The sequence below is a fragment of the Odontesthes bonariensis genome, chromosome 14 (genome assembly GCF_027942865.1).
Source record: "Odontesthes bonariensis isolate fOdoBon6 chromosome 14, fOdoBon6.hap1, whole genome shotgun sequence".
Classification (NCBI taxonomy): Eukaryota; Metazoa; Chordata; class Actinopteri; order Atheriniformes; family Atherinopsidae; genus Odontesthes; species Odontesthes bonariensis.
Genome location: NC_134519.1, coordinates 26,175,586 through 26,196,308, shown reverse-complemented (window position 1 = coordinate 26,196,308; position 20,723 = coordinate 26,175,586). Strand labels below are relative to the sequence as shown.

Below are 20,723 nucleotides of genomic sequence, written 5' to 3'. Positions count from 1 at the left end.
GATATTAGATAAAACACAGGAATTATGCCTATGCTATATACACCTTACTTCAAAAGTACACTCCTTCAGGTCAGTAAAATTCTCGCGCCTTGTGCAAACCTCTGTGCCAGTGAGGATGCTCGTAAGATTCTAGAATCATGAACTGATCCCGGCCATTTAGCCTCAATGTTGGAAATGAAATGACCTCCATCACAGATCATCTGTATGCACGGAGGATAGGAGTCAATGATGAGCTTTCACAGGGCATAAATGTAACATTGCTCAGCATTACTCAAAGGGCTTGATGTGGTATTTTTCAAAATGAGAAATCCAGTTCAGAGTCTATGGACAATTATCCCCAAGTGTACCTGTACATTTAGGATATGGAAAAATTTTCGGTTTACATAGTCAGCCTCCACAGCAGGGGCCTGGATGCCTACATGGGCACAGTGTAGTGCACCGATAACATTGGGAAAGCCTGAGGGAGATGATGAACTTAATGCAAATACTTCAGCCAGTAGGTTGTTTTACATTATCAGCTACTGTAAATGTGGAGCAGCAACCTGAAAGGACAGAGGTCAAAATTCTTCTGTACACATGCCATGCGCAATGTTGCCCCCCCCCCCCCCCCCCTTCAACCTTCAAGTGTGCTTACCTCCAGTGATTGCTCCGTTCTGTATATTTTTAATATGGCATGATGTTTTAATTCCTGTGTTTTATCTAATATATTGTTTGTATAGTGTCCTTGACTGTTTTGAAAGGAGCTTTCAATAATTTGTATCATTTCTAGGTGAACATTTCTTTCGGGAGTCTGTTCCAGCCAGTCGGACATTCTTTGAGATGCAGCTAAGCTAAGCTTCAACTTTAGCCTGCCCGGGACCAGGCTAGTTCAGCGGCATAAGTTACCATGGTTACTCAGCGGGGATTCAAATAAGCCAGGTTCGTGGAACGGAACTCTCTCTAAGTTTAGCCAGAAGTAGCGAGAAAAGACAGGCTTTCCTGGCTAAGCCAGCTTCGTGGAATACCCCTATGGTCTTCCCAGTTTGAGAAGCAACTCTCAGACTACATTCAAAACATATGTGTTTTACAATCTCATTTACCCTGAACTCTGCTGACAGAAGGATATCTGGATATTCTGGATATGAATCGGTATGAGCTGGCAATTCTGCCTGATATCAGGAAACAAAGGCACCGTTTTCATGCAGCACCCAAAGAATGTTACACAAAGCTGTCTGATGACATTAAGGATTTCTGAGTACTTTTTTAAAATCCTCAGAATGAAGGAGATATTTCCATTTCAAAAGGATTTGTTTTTTTGTGTTCTACATGTGAGATGCTTTATAGGTCAATTATATTTTTTCAACTCAATTTTACTGGTTAAAGAGGACATCTTTTTATCTCCTCAACTAACCATTTAAGAAAATGCATGTGTGGACTGTGTAAAATGTGTGTTAGATAACTTTTGGAGAAAGAAATTATTAAGAAATATCATTAAGTAAAGCAGTTAGTAATAAATGTATTTATCAACATTTACAAAAAAAATCTAACAATGCTTTTAGTTAAATTGTTGTTTGAATAAGACAAACTTTTGAGTAGCTTTTTTTTTCATAGTTTCTGTTGGTCATGCAACATTTCCACTTTTTAAGTTAGCTTGAACATTAGCAGTTAGTCAGACTAACTTTCACTTTTTTCATTCGTCAAATCGAACTTGGACGTCAGATTATGGTAAACTGAACAGTGGTCTAAGTTCCAACTAACCCCTGTTTGTCATTTGTTCCTCGTGTTTCTTGCACAAAACCTAAATAACTGTATTCTGCTGTTTCAGTTTAAGAATGTTGAAAGTTGAGGATGTGGTCACATGAGACTGTCCTACACAAAAGTTGCCTATGCGGTATTTGTTCATGTGGGCAGATAACAGTTAATAATTACTTACCTGCTGCAGTTTGTAGGGACGATACTTTACAGGACACGGTAATATAGGGAATGAAAAAACTGCCTATATGACAGTTTGATTTGGAAAACTTGTGTTGTTTATGGTAATATGGTCATAAAGGCAGTTTTTCTGGGGGTATAGTTTTTTTAAATTTTTTTTTATACTTTTGCCTTATGGACTTTAAGGGAACTTAATAGGGAGCCCTTTTCCATTCTAAAACCATTTTTCATATTCTCTTTACCTAAACCTAAAGCAGATATATCGAGTAATATCTTATAGCGAACAAAAGAGAATGTTAATGTAAAGGCTTTTGATTCAGGGGACAAACCTTCTGGAGATGGATGCCCATCTGACAGCAGTCAGAAGCTGTGTGGGAGCAGTGGTTGAACCTCATGAAGGTTGATTTCTAATTCCTCTGCTTTCACCACTGTCTATCTCATTAAATGTGAATATGGTTCAAGGCAGTTTGGAGTGGATCGATGAAATTCCTCATGTTCTCCAACCATATCTTTAGTAAACATTGCACCTCTCCCTCCCGCGCTAACAAAGTCTCTCTCTGCCAGGCTCCGGGCTTCCTGTCTCTTTGATTTTTGCGAGAAGGATAATCTTTAGAGAGGACTATCTTTATAAACTACTCTGAGAGAAAACCACGTGATGAAACTTCTGTGAATGGGACGTCATGTTTAATTCTCTGCTCATGATGCAGCTGGACCTGATTCTGCACACAAATTTGTCAGAGAAGGAGCTGCTCAGGAGATATATATATATAAATAATAAATCACAACATTTATCTTACACATTCAACTTTTAATTTTTATTAAAGATTATAAAAATTGCTGGTCCACATGAAATATATCACTTCTTAAAAAAGATCCATCTGGCTTATTTATATTTTTCTGCAGGAAATCTCTGCATTCATACATTTCTGTATGTATGTATATATATCCACAGTAACGAACAAAGCCTCCTGTCAGACCATATTACTGATATTATTATTATTATCATTTTTTTTTTTTCACATCATGTGTGGAGATGTAGTGGAGTTATGGGGCTGCAGCTGTTCAGAGTAGCAGCAAGACAGGAAATTAAGTGTCTGATGCCCTGATGTACCCTGTCACAAAGTTAAAAAAAAATAAAAAGATAAGACGTAAGAGGTTCCAGAGCTGCATTACACTAAGCAGAAATTCAGAAAATCAGAAAAGGAAAAATATGATATCAACCTTTTTCTTCCACACTCAAATTTAAATTCTAATGTGGTGACAATTTATGGGACCAACAAGCCACAAGGTGATAGAACTTTCTCAAAATGTGAACTTGAGTCAACCTGTTCTTGTGCTCTTGTGAAACCCTGACATGGTCTATGTACTGTTCCAATACAATATCTTGCCAAGTACAGTATATTGGTACAATCTTTTTTTTAATGAATATGTTTCCTAACCTTTTAAAGAATCTATCCAGAGGAGTATGCAGAAATTCAGACAAACAACGAAAATATTATGACTGGCCAGGAGGTGGCGATACTGTCTACATAAATAACACCAAAATACAAGAGAAGAACATTCTAAGCATGCCTACTGAGGTGATTCTTCTTGAGCAAATTTCCAGTACAAAAACAGTTGTTTGGGCAGGAACAAAACAGAATACGATTTGTTTGTGTGGACAGACGATGAAGTTGTTTCTCACTAATATGTTAAAGTATAAGGTGACGAAAAAGAAGCCAGTATATAGACACCCTTGTTGCTATGGTCTCCAGGGCGTGCTCATTACACTAAGTAATAGTGTGCATGCACAAAGAATCTCAAAAGGCCCAAAGCCTTTGTGTGTTGTATGTACTAACTCATAGACTGGGAAAGGACTTTTTAAACATCCTCGCTTTGGACAGTGTGGTTAAAGATTTTGGTCTGAAAACAGCATTTGTGTGCGAATAAGAGGTGCAAATGCAGATGAAAACTCTTACTTTGGCTAAATATCCATCGTAGTGTAGGCAGGAATTCACAGAATGCATTTCGTAGCAGTCAGTGATGGTGGAGATTTGCTGTGAGGCTCAAATCTGTCATTGTTTCTCTTACTGATGTAAGAACCTGGCTGGGGAATAACAGTCAATTCTTGCTGAAAGCAAGAGACAGTCACATCTCAGCAATAAGCCCCCCAAACAACGAATTAGATTAAATCCAGCTCGCTTCTACTGGATATTGCGGAAATTTTATAGTTGCTAAAATTTCGAAATTTATATTTCTGCACAGAACCAATATGTATAATCAAAATATTTCATTGTCTCAACTGCTGAATTGTTTAAAGATTTATTGTGCTGTCAAAGTTGATGCATACTAGTTATTCTGGAACCTGGCCCATCTGGACACTTAATGGCAGATTATGAATATTTAACCTAATCTGTCTGGAAGAGACTGTGCCCAAAAAACTCCTCCATGGATCATTTGTTCATGCAGGCACATATGACCTACAATTGCATTAAAATGTGCAATTCCTTATGGTTATCAGAGCAACTGCATCCATAATGTGGCACTTATGCAATTGAAAGAATGTATTTTATTATAGTTTTTAACTTTAACCATGTAGCTTTGCTTTTAGTTCAGTTAAATTCAACTCAATAATATTCTCCTTGTCAGGGCTCCAAGCTCGTCCATTTGATCCATTAGTGATCTCACTTTCCCATGACAACCATGGGGAAAAACGTCCTCCTCCTTTCTCTTCCTTTTGCTCCTGCTCTGCATGTTCATCTGCTCTTCAGCTCATTTGGATTTGAGGTCTTAGGCTGAAACTTGTTGTTTCACATCGGGTTCACGTAAGCAACCGTCTCCATTCTCAGCGTAACGGCTCATGCACTTGCTCTGTGTAGTATGCTTTTTACCGGAGGATTCCACAGGGAGGCACACGTTTCGGATTTACTGAATGCAAACATAAGCACTCTGATAAAGGTTAACATGGTGTCACTAGAATAGGTTCACATTTTCTTTGACTTAAGATCACGACAGCAGTGGTATCATGGATGGTACCAGATGGTATGAGGCCTCTAAACCAAGCATAGCGGGAGAAATTGACTATAAAAACTATCAAAACCTTATTAGTAGGCCTGGTCACCCCCTATCGGTCACCTACATTCTGCACCTTGTGTACACTTAACAGTGATTTCTGAGCACGCGCACAACCCACACCCCAAACAAAGCAAGAAATGTTAGGCATGATTAACAATGGTATGCGGAGTTAACAGCAAGTGTATTTTCAGCCTTAATCCAGACATTACTTGGACTTTGACAAGCTCAATCAGCTGCTACCAAACACCCTTCCTGTTGGAAAGGTCACACATAATAACCGATGTGAAATAAATAAAAAATAAATAAAAAATAGAATTTTTAGCATAAATTGTTCAAGCAGCACAGAGACGAATATTTAAAAGATTTGCGATTTCATTAAAAAAAAAAAAACCTCCAGAAGATTGAACATTTTTCTTAAAAAGACGAAAATATGTCCAGAGCTAGTGCAGCAGGCTGCCACTAGTGCGGCGCCCTTTCAATCCCCACCAAGTTATGCTGCTGCTGCCTAAACCAAACAACAAAGCAGCAAAGTTTCTTTGTAATATGTTTAGTTTACATGCAACCAAGGCAACAAGCAAACTGGGGTCCGGGTTATTGGTTACTGTCATGTTAAAGAAGAATGTTCTTTAATCCTAACTGCAGTGTTTTTCGAACCTTGACCAAGTAATGTTATTTCCCAAACCTGACCAGGAAATGAGAAAAATGTTGAATTAAAGCTGCCGTCTGCAACTTTTTTTTAGTCATATTAGCTTGAACTGTCATGGGATTCTGAAAGGAGAATATTAAATAGGCTGTTTAGGAAAAATCCCGAATTCTGTAGCTCCCTCTGAAGCCTGTAATCGTGTTTGCAAAAATCGAGCGCTCCCGGCTATTTTTAACCAATCACGTTAGGTTTATTATTTATCTATGATCTGAGCAGAACAGTCACCAACCATGTCTTCCATGCTGAGCATGAGTCTGCCCCCAGCTTGTGTGCGCGCACACTGGTGTGAACTCACGTGCACGACCTTGTCCACAGAGGGGGAGGGACCTGAAAGTTGTATCAGTTCGAATTTTCCAACTTTAGACTCGGAATTTTGAAAACCTGCCGACGGCAGCTTTAAATTGCTGTTTTTTTTTTTTTTTTTTTTTTTTCTAACTGAACGTGACTAGGAAGCTGTTTTATTTAGTCACGCTCAGGTTTCTCACAGGAGCCCACGGCCCTCTGTAGGAGCAATGCTTTACAGGACACCTTTTATGTTGTTTTTAAGGGGTTGAACAATTTACTTGGTTGCTTCAAGTGAAGGACTTGTTGGTCTGCACACAGTCCTCAGCTGCATCCTTCCAAAAACGTCTTAGAACCACATTACCCACTATGGATTTTTCTTAAAGGAGTGGGCTCATCCAAAAGACTAATGATACGTGACGGTGTCTGCACTGCAAAGTCTTTATTTCGGAAAGATTGCATGGTGGTTGTTTTTTTTTTTTTTTTACTGATTATACAATTAAGTACATATTTATTACCCAATGAACCACACATCCGTGTAATTAATAGTAATTTAAAAACTTGACGGCACTAATTTTTCCAACCATAATCTTTTCCTAACTCTAATGTAGTTTGTGTCACACCCATGGACTCACAATTTTAGTTTTCATGTTTTAGGTTATGCTTTTGTTTTCAGTCCATGTTTAGTTTTGCCTTAGTTTCCCTTCACTCTGTTCATTAGGTTCATTCACTTCACCTGTGTTTTTTCCTCAGCTGCACTCACTCCCCAATCATTCCCAGCCCTCTATTTAGTTTGCTGCCTCCCCTGTCAGTTTTGTCGGATCTTTGCCTTTGTTAGTGTTCATGACCTGCCTGTCCCAACCTGCCCGGCTAAAGTGAAGTATTTATTCCATGCCATGTCAAGTGATTTTGTCTTGTGTTTGTCACAGTTTAGTTTTTGAATCCGGCTTGGCCGCGCCTTTTGTTTGTACTTTGTTTTTTGTTAAATAAACCAAGCCTTTGTTTTTTGAAGTCCGCATCCGTGTCCTACCTTCACCCCCAACCCCTAAACCTGACAGAAAGATCCGACCAGATAATGGACGCGGCAGACTACTCAGCCTTCTGGGACCTGGTTGGGGACTTCTGGTGCCGCTCAGGATCGGGTAGCTCCTCCTGGGAGAAACTGAACGCTGCCAATGACCTAATTGACTTTTTTGTACAAAAGCAGGTCCTCCAGCACATGTCAGGAGTGACACCCATCTGGGCAGAGGTGAGGTGTGTACAGCGCGCGGCTATGCTGGATATCTTTGGCATGGAGCCACAGAAGGTAGCTGCGCTGTACACATCCTCCCTCACCACTCCAGCATCCCAGTCCAGTACCCCAGCCATTCCAGAGCTGGCCCCGGCCCCAGCCGTTCCAGAGCTGGCCCTGGCCCCAGCCGCCGCAGGGCCTGACCAGGAGGCCTCCGGGCCTGACCCCGAACCCGACCAGGAGGCCGCTGGGCCTGACCACGAGGCGGCAGGGCCCGACAAAGCCTCAGAGCCCATGGGGCCCCAGCCCATGGACTCACCTGTTCGAGCCCCTCCCACCCCCAGACTTTGGGGATGTCTGGGATCCATCCCTTGAAGGGGGGGCTCCCCCCCACCGGATGTCTGGTCAACCGTGGGATGGTCCCCGGCTCCTCCTCCCGCCATGCAGATGGAAGTCTGGGTGCCAACCAGACCGTCGCCTGCTGCCACGCCGTCGGGGGTCCGGGGTCTTGTAGTCAAGACCGCCTAAACCGAGACCAAGACACTACCAAGACCAGAGGGTATCAAGACCGAGACCAAGACGAGACCAAGGCCAAGACAGACTGAGTCAAGACCAAGACAAAGTCGAGACGAGACCGAGACGAGACGAGACCGAGACGAGACAGAGACCGAGACCAAAAAAAAAAAAACAGCTAGTGAACTAGTGTTACACCATAACTTGCATCAATTGAATAAAAGCAGCATACTGGGGTAAGAGGTTGAGTCCCAGTTTAAATTCAATTTAAGAAGGTATTATGTCAACTACAGACAGAACAATGCAGAGATTTGTACTCCAAGTACCTACAACATAGGGGGAAAAGAATCTGTAAGTCATCTGTTTCTATTCAACCACAACAAACTACTGTATCTTACAAATGCAGTAATTTTAAATCTATCAATGAGTGCAGGTCTTTACATACAAAATAACCTCATCCAATCCAGTGTGACACATTAACAGAAAATTATTTTTTCACATTGCATTAAGCCTCCTTATGTGTCAGCCAGCAATCAGACACAGGTAATGACAAGAAATGAAAGAAAAATATATACATATTCAAAAAAGTCTAAAGTTACTATACAATAGAATTGTGTCCCATAGTAGATAGATAGAAAGAGAAAGATAGATAAATACATTACTCTATCTATCCATCCATCCATCCACCTATCTACCTATCTAATAATAACATGCTGTTGTTGCCCTACACGCTGGACTGGTTACAGTTAACACAGGACAAGACGCCTAACCACCATAACCACGTCAAACATGATTGTACATTTTGTAGAATGGGTGTCAGTTGCAATTATGCTCAGGTTAATTCAAACTCAAGATTCATGACGAGACAGTGGTAAAGGAGTTGCGGCGTGTGAATCAAACTCGTTGCAAGGAGTTTCGAGCTGTCGCTAAACAATCAACATGTCAAATTGTACTTTCTCCTTCATAAGTGTCTCTGGTTTTAGGACGTTTTTACCTCACAGCTTTTATGACACAATGTCAGTCGAAAACAGCTGCTCTGATATCTGGCTTCATCGGCGAGAATGCCGCTAGTGCTAACCTAGCAATGTCGAGGCACCCATGGCTCATCCTTCCTTGCGCGTCAGCAACAATATTATGCCAAAATCAACAACAAACCACATGGTACCAGGCCTTAAAGTGCTCACTGACACGGTTTTAATATAAAGTATTTCTACTCAATGAATTCGCCAAAATATCTAACGTTAGTGAAAAATGTTAAGTAGCCAAGAGCCACTGATAAGTTAACTACCTGTACTTAGCATTTAGTTACACTCTCAGCCAAAAATGTTTCAGTAAGTCTGCAAAGAACTGAAGCTTCCAAAAAAATATCCGTCCCTAAATAATTTATACCGCGCGTGTAAGAAGAGCATGTCATGATAAATAATACTAGCACATGCATGATCTGGTCATGTAATATTGGTACGGATAAAGAGTTTGGAGCCAGTACCGACTTGCTAGCTTACCTCTCCGGGTGTCTCCGCTCCAGGTGTCTGGTGAACGTTGATGGCTGTTTCGGTGAGAGACACTTTGCAAAACTGCAAATGTCTTTATGGTCCGTAAATGCAAATTTGATGATGCCGGAATTTGCTGACATTATTGTTAGGCTACTAGGTCTGACTGAGACTGAGCTACAACGTAAACGTAAAGTTTTGCACTGGCTCTACACTTGCGTCTTTTGATTGGATGAGCGCCAGTTTCTTAATCACAACAAAATACATGCATGTCATTGATTGGTTGCATTTGAAAGGCGTGAAAGGTGAAATAATTTAATGTTGTATTATCGAATGTTATGTTTTGTATCATGGACATTATTTGTTGCAAATCTCCCGAGACCAAGACAAGACCGAGGGATCCGAGACCAAGACAAGACCAAGACCAAAGACGGTCGAGACTGTGACAAGACCGAGAACACGTAAAAGTGGTCTCGAGACCGGTCTCGAGACCAAGACCGGTCTCGAGACATCCAACTCTACCCAAAGCCGGTACCACATACCCGTTTCTGGTACCCAGCCTGACCGGCTTCGAGCCCCTCCCTCCCACCCTCGGATTTCTTAAGGGTTGTCTGGGATCCACCCCTTGAGGGGGGGGCTCTGTCACACCCATGGACTCACGTTTTTAGTTTTCATGTTTTAGGTTATGCTTTTGTTTTCAGTCCATGTTTAGTTTTGCCTTAGTTTCCCTTCACTCTGTTCATTAGGTTCACTCACTTCACCTGTGTTTTTTCCTCAGCTGCACTCACTCCCCAATCACTCCCAGCCCTCTATTTAGTTTCCTGCCTCCCCTGTCAGTTTTGTCGGATCTTTGCCTTTGTTAGTGTTCATGACCTGCCTGTCCCAACCTGCCCGGCTAAAGTTAAGTATTTATTCCATGCCATGTCAAGTGATTTTGTCTTGTGTTTGTCACAGTTTAGTTTTTGAGTCCGGCTTGGCCGCGCCTTTCGTTTGTACTTTGTTTTTTGTTAAATAAACCAAGCCTTTGTTTTTTGAAGTCCGCATCCGTGTCCTACCTTCACCCCCAACCCCTAAACCTGACAGTTTGTCTAAACCAAGCCAATTTTGGTGAGAAGGACAAAATAGAAAAAGTGTCATTGAATTTTCATCCACTGTGAGCCATTTGATTTTAGACCCATGCTTGTGAACCTCTAGGTTGCATAATGGAACAAACCGTTACCAAAGTCGGAAAGATTCATCATTTCAGGGCCATCACAATTGAATTTGGTTACTGTTGATATAGTTTACTTTGGGTCAAAGCTGTGGAAAGACAGACCAACTGACACTGGCATCCATACAGAAAGGCCTCTAGCATGTAGGCTACAACACAGAAACATTTCTCCTACTATGAATGTCACATGTTGCCATGATTTTTCACCAGCTCTACTTGCGTTATGTGTGTGTGTGAAACCAGTCTCACCCCAATCTTCATGCCTCACTTCAATGTGGGTTCATATATATATGTTTGTGTGCATTGGCCCCCGCAGCATCGTGTATCGCACACAAACGCCTAGCCATCCTGACACCTGCGAGCTGCTTCTTCATACAAATCCGCTCCCCTGCTGATGGACAATGAGCAGCTCCACTGAAGCAAACAAGTGCCTTGCTTAAGGGGACTTCAATTTTTAGGTTAGGTCAGATGAAACTTTTGTTACCCGTGGACATGTCAGAGCAGCAGATGATGGGTTACAGATACGAATAGCTCAAACAACGTATTCTGCAAGAAACAGAGCCAGGAGAGCTTATTAGGAGTAGTGCAGTAAATAAATGAGAACACAGACTCATCCACACATATATATTAAAATGAAGAAATGTAAAAAAAAGCCCATGCAATTTTCAAGAATGAATGCTGAGGCAACACAGATGCATCTGCTTCTGTTTGGTGATCCTTTATGGTTAGCTTCAAATTAAAATAACCGCTTCTTCGAGCATCACGGTATGACATTTTGGCTGTGTTATGTGGTTAATTTGAAAATCCAAAGCCATTTCTTGCTCAATGAAGCAAACGGTTCATTTGAGAACATTGCAAGATTTATTTAGCCACTGACGCCGCTGACAGTGGCATTTGGACAAAGCTTACAGCTGAATGAACAAAGAAATGTTATATGAACGGGAACAGAGAGAATGGAGGCCGAATGAGACGGAGACGAATACAGATGGATCCAGAGATAGGAAAGAGTGAAGGAATCTGTATATTCCCCGACTTGCTCAACTCAAGTAGGTTACAAACTTTTTTTTTTTTTTTTTTCCCCCAGCGTGCTTTTGTGCTCCAACCCCCTCTTGTAAAAGCTTTGTCCTGATTTGGCACACGATTCTGCATGTATTGTGTTCTTTCCAGCCAGTTTAACAAAGGGGTTAGAGTTTGTCTGCGTTGGTAAGACTGCACAATAGAATATGACTGAGAAATGTTGTCAAGAGGTATCAGTCAGGTGTGATATGATGGGAGATTCTGCTTCCTGGTGGCTTCCGAGGGAATGTTGTATTACCACGGCAGCCACTGGGGTTTGAGGACAGTCTGTGTGAGGACTTTTTTGCTGGTATAAAGAGGCATTTTGTGGGTGAGTAAAGATATTTTCATTCATGTGTCACTATATTGTCTGAATTAAGGCCTTTATTTTTCCCTTTCATTTTCTCCCATTTTCAACAGCAAACCTGTACCTCAAATATCAATCAAATGCCAGATGTGTTTGAGCTGGTCAGTAAAGCCACTGAAATCAAAAATCCCTTTTTACTCGTCTGCCCAATAAAGGCTGAAATGAATGAACAAATAAGTATTAAAGTCCCCTTTGACCTAACATCCAGACCTTAAATCTTTTTTTATTCCTGGTAACTGTTGATCAGCTCAAATCAGCTTGCAGGAATCCCAACTAATGGAACAGCTTTATCTCTGGTGGGTTTCCCAACACGAATTGTTTTTCAGCTCATGAACAAATTACCTTGTTTTGTACTTTAGAATTACTAAAATGACTATGTTTCACAGATGGGGCAAAGTTTTTACGCTGAATCAAGGTTGTGTTTTGTCCACGTGGGTTAGATGGTATTTTCTTTAGTTACATTTAGAACATGTGAAAATCAGCTGTTTTATGGGTCATATTCATGCCAAACAATTGGAAATGTTAAGGAGTTCACAACTTTTAAGCTCTATAGTAATGACTTGGGTGAGTCTTTTAGGAGTATAATGTACACCCAAGCCTACATCTTCAGTAGTTTGAGAAGCGTAAGAGTTGCATATAAGCCCTGACCATGACGTCACTCTCAAGGCTGATGTCACATTTAAAGATTCCAGCTTTTGTCCCATTTACTTTATTTTTTAACCAAAGTGTTTTTTCCCCTCTTGCTATCATTACAAGATCACGGGATATGTTTTTCAACCAACCTTTTCATATTCAGGAACTTTAATGAGGATCATTTTGGCCTTTTTACAGTTCTACCTAACTGTGACTGTTTTTTTGTTTGTTTGTTTGTTTATCAGCTAAATATGGAAGCCAGTTTCCATAGCTAAACGTAGCCCTCAGGCACCTGCAGCAATATATCTTCTACACTCTTCTCTCTTCCAGCTGTTCCTGTTCTGTGGCACTAATCACCCCTCATACTGCAGTCCCTCCCATCACCGGTGGGTGTCGCTGCTGACACTGATACCCGAGCCGTCTGTCAGTCTGTCTGGCAGGGATGGGGGGATGTTTTATTGTGAACTTGGAGAGAGAGGGAGTGAAGCACCTCTGCCGCTCTCCTTGCCTCCTCTCCTGTGCGCAGTGCTCTGGCCCTGCCGCTCCTTCCTTCCTCCCTCATTTCCTCCCCACAGCTGGCTCTCTCCTCTCTCTCGGATGCTGGCTTTCCTTTTTCCACTCAACCGAGCAGGAGCAAATACTTCGGAGGGGTGGAATGACTGACTACCTGTTTTGCATGGTCTGAATTTCGGGAAATTCGCTCGTCGGAAAGGAGGAGAGTCAAGAGGGAAGAAAGGAGGCTCTCCATCCCCCGGGGGAATTTATTTTACAGTAAGCAGGCGCAATCTCATCCCACTTTCCTCATTTCGCTCCTCTCACGCCTCCCATCTGAGTAAATGCTTGACATGAGAATTTGCTTGAATTTGACAGCCTGTTGGGAATATGGCTGGATGTTGTATTTTGGCTTAAGTGTGTCCCAGGTGTTTTGGGGGGTTTTTTTCCCTTTAAATTTCTGCTTCATCTCATGCCAGTTTATCCCGAGGTGTGATGTGGATTGTGTTCTTTGTAATGATGCATTGAGGGGCTGCGGTGCGCTTGCATTGATCGTGGAGTGAAAATGGAATCCCCACCACCACCACCACTACCCCTCCTCCCGCCCTCTATTTCATCTCAACTCGCCGTGCATCCATCCATAGGCCGGTGTGTGTGTGTGCGCGCGCGCGTGTGTGTGTGTGTGATGGGGGGTTCGGAGGAGCGGCAGGGCGAGAGCGACCATGGGGTTGGCTGCTGCGAAAACGCCATTACTTTCTGATTGACCTAAATTTGAGCGACGTTTGTAAGATTATTACGTGACAGCGGCTCATCGCCTCACGTCTTTGTGCTGCCTTTGCGCTGCCATGCTTTGGACGTTCTGAAACGACGCTCCCCTCGGCCATCAGCGAGGCATGTGCACGGATGAAGAGCATCCTGCCGCCTGCGCGCTCCGTGCTGAGAGCCGAATACACCCCCACATCGTGTGTCGGAAAAGGTTGTTTCTGCCCTTCACGTGGAGCAATTAATCACATTCATCACGTTGCCAAGATTACTATGTTTCAGCAGAGATCATCACAATGTTTGCTCGCGCTAATTATCTATGAATTTCGGCTCCGTGACCTGGGCAGACATGGAGGGGCCCTTCCTGCTGCCTGAGCTGTGATATTTCACCAAGTTTTTCAAACGGGCCGTGATGATCACGAGACCTGATAAGAAGTCTAATTTGATGGATATTGCGAACATATAGGGCTGGGGTTGGTAAACAGCAGAGCAGATTAAGCCGGACAGTGAAATGCCCGATTAAGTTGCTTATGCTGCTTGTTTTGTGTACAGTATGCTTGGTTTGAGAGGAGAATCCTAAAGGATTCGTGGGTATTGCAGCTTGAACATCAGTTGAGTCAGTTTGCAACACTTGTTTCTGCAGTTTATGAACTACTGATCCCACCACAGGACCATTTGGAGTCTCTCGGCTCTCATTTTGTGCGTGAACTAATCAAACCTAATCAAGACAACCTCTTCATCAGATTTGGTTGTTGTATCTACAGTAAAAGCAACAGTTTTACCAGGCCTCCTGGATTTTTTAATTACTACAGTAGGTCCCAGTGGTACATTAGCCTAATACAAGCCGACAACAACACCTGCTAGGAGCCCACAGAGGCTCCTGGTATGGTGATGGCATTTTTACCAACTTCTGGTGGGGTTCCTGCTGAGGAAGAACAGCAGTCACTAGTAGTCAGATGAGGTTTTAAATGAGGCATTGTCCGTGCCTCTGCTGTGGCTCTCGGGTAGCTAGTTAGCGGGGGAATTTGTAGATTTGTTGTCATTGTAAAGAAAGACGGAAGCTTTCTTGCTTCTTGGATGGTTTGTAACATCAGTGTTCACTCAGGACGACTTTGCTTGCTGGTATAATCCATTCCTGCACCAAACAACATCACATTACGTTACTAGTCAAGCTAGCAGTGAGTTTTCAGAGCAGTCTACTGGATTTCAAGGAAAGTTACTGCAAAGTGTTTCATACATTTACAAACTTTTAAGTTTATCGGTTCATTACACTGACTTTTCTTCCCCCACGAAATTTGAATGAGTTTGAACAAAGAAAAACACTTAAAATCTGACAGCCCTGGCTTGTACAGCTTGATACATGAGAAGCCTTAGCTAGCAGTCAGTTAAATTAGTTTAGCAAGACTAAAAGCCCAAAAAACAACAAGGAGGTATCACACTTTGCTTTCCTGCACATCTAAAGCTAAAATGATAAATAGTGTACCATATTTTACCATTTTTAGTTCCATGACTTTGACTTTCCATGACTTACAGCTAGTGTGTCACTACATTGATGTCTAAGGACCTTGCATGCATTTCAGAGAAACCACAACTTGCTGACTTTGACTTTCTGGAAATAAACACAGATTGAGGACAAACAACTGGTGCTCCTTCATATTTATCTTGTTACTCCACATAGGACCTCACCCTTCACAGTTTGTAACAGGCTTGCCGATGACTGACCTCGTAATGAAACATTAGATACCGTTATTGGCATTTTAACGCAAGCTGTTTTCTCATGTTGCAACTCAGAACATGACCTTCTGGTATCCAGTTTTCATTTAGTCTGCCAGAGCACACACATGTGTTTACTGGCTGCAACAAGTTAGGTTTTCAACATCCTAAAGCAGGGATCTGAACACTTAAAACACACACACACACACACAGGTGAAACCGCTAGCTAGTGTTCTCGTCACACAACATTTAACTGATCAAAGAGCTTCTTTCCTCTAATGTAGCATTCTGGTAACATGCTGGGCAGCATTACGGGAAGGCAGAAATCTTCAGAGAACATTCAACTGCTACTCTGGGATATAGTATCCCTTATCATCCCACCACCATCTCCCATCTCTCCAACCTCTTTCTCTCCATTTCTCTGCCTAATTGCCAAAGATTCATGATAGATGGTGGAATGACCCTTATAGCTATGTCCCTGGAGGAAAATCTGAAAAGTGATTCACTCCGCCACGGTTCAGGGAAGTGTTCGGAGCACACCATCATCCTTTTTCAAAGACTCGCCTCAGCTGCTTCTGCCTCAACAGGCTTCATTAAGTTTTTATATGCATAAGATGATACATGTGATGTGGACAAACTTCTAATGGCCTCTCACTGACTTACCCGGGACATATAGCTTCCTGCACAAGACTCGGAATCAAAATATTTTCCTTGCCTGTCTCAAGCTCAAGAACAATTTATATCATTTTCACATCTGTTTTAAGTGACTCCTTAGATACAGTGCTGGAAACGGTGATCGAAACCCCAAAAAACAAGACCCACCACTAATTAACTCCATCTTTTAACTGTGTGGTAATGTAATCGCAGTACTTCAAAGCTGGGCCACCTTTAGGTGGACACCAGCATTTCAATGTGTGACTATGTGATGTGTTGAGCGCCATCAGATGATGTATGTCTCTTCGTCTTAAATCAATCAATGATTCAATGAGAACAGAGTTTAAAAAAATGAGGGCAACCTACTCGGAGGAAAGAACATCTTTCACTTGTGGAGAGAAAACCATCAGGGATATTGCAGGTACCACATGTACATCCTATAGGTTGTTTGGCAAATAATTTATTAGTAGAAATCATCCGGTGACCCACTTTGGAGGCAGCATTACTGTAGCCTGCTTTGGTATTTAATGTTTTTGTGAGTGCATATGTCATTTAATTTTCCCCTGTAGACTTTCTGACATATTGCATAAAAAATAATAGCTGTGAGGAGATTCTCTACATTGATAGTATTATCAATAATAAATACAAATGGATGAAGACAACAATATTTCTTTTCTACAAGGCTATTCCCACGCCACTGTGGTGCTCTCTTTCTCACGTGGTTGCAAATAGTAGCAGTTTTTAGAACAACTGCAGTCTAATGTGATATAAAATGCCAATGCGGGACAACTGAGATACTTTTTCTTTTTTTTTTTGGCAGAACCATTTGTGATACAAACCAGCCAACCATCATCCTAACCTGATAATCTCTGCTGATAACCTTGTTCAGACACAGAGACACATGGAGAGCGAGACTGTGTTGCCAGGTCATTGTATTCCAATTGTTGCAGCATCTGATTCATATCACAGCAGGCACCCCCCCTTTCCGCTGTATCAGCGAGTAGATGGTGAGATGGGTTGCCTGGTCAACTGTCTCCTTCTGTGAGCCACTGAGGGTAAAATAAAATAGTAGGAGATATACAAAAAAAAAAAAAGCAGGACAAGCAGAGGATCGCATTTTCAGTCAAAGCTGACACAAAGAATTTTGAAATAATAAGTGAAAGATGAATCATAACATTGAAACCGTATTATGCCATGAATTGAGTTTGGAGCCAACTGCATATTTATTAATGAAGTGTCTACAGTTGGACCTATAAATAACTTCATAGAAAGTGTCTCCTGTTAATCCTTGAAAATGAATGTAGATCCAGTCATGAGTAACGATTTCAATTAACATTTTTTCATAAGATACTCGACTGTCTTCCCAGGCCTTTCACTCTTTCGCTTACTTTGTTACACTCTGCTTTTGATCTACATTTGCTCACACTTTTAAAATGTATCTCTGAAGCTACATTTTCCAATCGGATGGGAAGGGTGTGCATGAGCAAACTTGAAACTAAAACTCGGTAGAGAGGTTAGGTGTTGGCAAAAGGAGGAGCACATTCCATTTTGGTGCAGATCCGAATCACTTTAAAATTGCAAGGTGGGCGCAGATAGGACTGCGCTCTCTGAGTGCCCTTATAGTTTATTCATGAAACAAATCCCTCTCTTGTTTTGAAAGCACACAGCAGTTTATTCCACTATCTTAAAAGAAAGATGATGCTGGAAAGGGTAAGGATGAATGTTAACTCCATATCTGCAACTTAAAGTCGAAACATCTGCATTCAATCACACAAGTCCTTTCTAAATGGCCTTATAAGGGTTACAACACCTCCTGTATTGGCACAGAAGAAAACTTAAAAGACCAGTTAAAGAGCTACATTTTGAGTGTGTGCTAATGGAGCACCTGCAGCAGTGACCAGGCGCAGAGCTCAGGTGACTGAACGACCACATCCATATTCTCCCTGTGCAGCTTCCACTCGTGAGTCAGGCAGGTGCACTAATGGATGCTGGCGAGTAACAGCAGCACTTTGCCTTTCTGTCTCAGGCACTGAGTGGTTTTCCCTCCCCTCTGTCCCTAAAAGAAAAAGGAGAGTAGATCGCTGTATATGGACGGGATAATGGCTGTTTGCTGGACACATCTTTTTGTCACTTGAGTTCTGTTCTGTTTTCGCTCTGTGGTTGAGTGTGCGCTTTCCAGATGGAAGACTCCCTTCACGAAGTCACTTAGCACCATTATTTGCTATGGCTCCCATCCGGTTGTGGAGAGAACAGACATTTGAGTGAAAAGGCGCCTATGTCTGTCTCATTGTTAAGTTAAATGATGATATTTAGTTAAGCTTTATGACTGCTTAGCCAGAAGGCCTCTAAACTATTCTTTAATCACTGCAGAACATAAGCAATTGAATAAGTAATGGTTAAATGAGAGACATCTTTCATTTGTGTTAAGCCAAGTTCAGTCCAGGTCTGTCATCACTGTTGCAGTGAGTCCACAATCCTCTGTTTCTGGCAAAGCTAAGACCCCGCGTGTCCCTCTGCACTGAGGGAGACAATAATACTCCTCTTAATCCACCTCTCGCTGCATTGCTCATCCAATCAATCCCCCACGGAGTGGAACGTTGCCAAGTTGTGGATGCCAAATTTGTGGTTGGCCTGGCAACATGGATTCGTCATGATGTCATCCAGGTGCGGTCCGGCAGTTTGGACTCCAACAAGGCCGACCTTTGTAGGAGATAATGAGCCAGACTCTGCTGCCATGGCGATGACTCTTTTTGTGGATGAGGTGAGGTCAGCGAGGGGTTAGTCCCAATTAGCTTGGCGTGTGTCAGGGAGACAGTGAGTGGGCGGATGGGAGTGGGAAGTCAGTGTTCCCCTTCAGGTTTGTTGCTGTAAGATTGTGCGTGGGCATGATCTTCTCTATAACATTCAATAATAAACCTATGCGGCACATAGATATCATAAAAGAATATAATGGTCCTTGGAGGTGTTTTTTTTTTTTTTTTTTTTTTTTACTATGTGACAATGAGAAACGGCAAGTTACTGTTTGTTGATTGAAAAAATTCATGAAATTGATTAAATTTCATTCATTTTTGTAAGAATGACGGTAGTGAAATTACTGTTAGTGGAACTTCTCCTTCACTTGATGCAGATGTTTGCCTTCTAACATGTAGTTAACATTGTAAAATGGGGTATTTTAACTTAACCCATGATTATTTATTTGATTTAACCAAGGAGTTTGAGAGCTTAGACCTACTTGCCAAACAAATCGGAACCAAACAAAGAAGCGATAAAGCAACAGGTCCTCTAACTGAAATGATCAAATCGGTCATTTGTTCAAATTCACGATGGTCTCTAGTGCTGTCAATCATTCATGTGTTCATGACCAACATATTGGTAACTTTAACAATGCAACCATTACCTTCATGGTGGCCGCTTTGCTGGTTACCATGGTTACATGAAAACAACATATTTTGACAAAAAAAAAATTTTGTGATAAAACCTAGTTCAGCATTTGTGGAACTATGCGTGTGTGTGTGTGTGTGAGAGAGAGAGAGAGAGCTCAATAATAAGAAGCTTGGTTCTGTATGATTTTGGTCAGACTAAAATGTTTGTGTCATGTAAGGTTGCCTAGTATTAAATAGTTAATATTGTTATGTTTTACAGAAATGAAATGTGAAAACACATGAAATGATGCTGACCAAGTAATTGATGCAACAGTTGCCTTTACATCGAATCATGGGTCGATTCGTAGTTTGTTTTGTACCCGCTGCCCACCAAAAAAAGAAAAAAAAAAACATCTATTTCCCTTTACATGAATAACATTCCAGTACAAATGAATAACCAAAACATATGATCTATCTTTATTTTTATATTTGTGAAAAATACATGCCTGAGTTTTCATTTAAATTTAAAGTTAGATTTAAAATTCAAATAACTTACTGCTCTTTATTTACTGTTCATGATTCCCATGGACTGTACAGTTGAACAAAGGCTGAGTACTTTAGACACATTTACCAACTCACACTACTGTCCTGACAAGGGGAAGTACTCCTTTCAACATGTTTGCCTTTTTTGGTGCCCTTGTTTCTTCGTGGATGTGTGTTTTGGGCCTGGTGGGTGTTGGAGGACTGTCAGCTGCAGCTCGACAGCTCTTTGTTCTCCCTCTTACATGTGAGTGGGCCTTACATAATTACAAATGAGCTTCTTATGGTTTATGCCGCCGGGGGAAAGCCATTAGCCATTATGAACTGTGGAGCTTTTGCAGCTACAAAGTTTAAAAAAATAAAAATAAAAAAACGCACATTGTGGTCAAACTCCCATTTATCACTTATCACCTTGATGAGAGCGGTTCTCACTCTGCTGTATGATACTTCACGGCCTTTGTTCTTTGAAACGGGCATCGGATAAGTTCACACGGACTTTTCACAGACGGATCATTTTTATCTGGTGGACTGTAAGTGGTTTCAAAGAGGGCACAGTAGCCCTGCTATTGTGATTTTTTGCTCTTGTTGGCTCAATAAAACAACACATTAACATTATGCATTGCCTACTAAACACACTGACATCAGATTGTGATGATCTTTTTTAACTTTTCCAACTGCAACTTTCTTCTCTTTGTTCCCAGCTGCTCCACCCTCCATGCCTCTGGGGCTTCTTTCTTTATCACTTTTCCT

At 41.6% G+C, this 20,723-nt stretch overlaps 1 protein-coding gene across 9 annotated transcripts in view; it reads left to right on the top strand.

The window, feature by feature from the left end:
* The first annotated feature begins 12,942 nt into the window (after positions 1 to 12,942).
* The window catches only part of ctnnd2b (catenin (cadherin-associated protein), delta 2b), a 150,485-nt gene continuing 142,704 nt past the window's right edge, over positions 12,943 to 20,723 (top strand). For all 9 annotated transcript variants that reach the window (XM_075483775.1, XM_075483774.1, XM_075483769.1 and 6 more), the window contains exon 1: positions 12,943 to 13,221. The gene's annotated coding sequence lies outside the window, so the exon portion shown is untranslated. The remainder of the gene's footprint in view (positions 13,222 to 20,723) is intronic.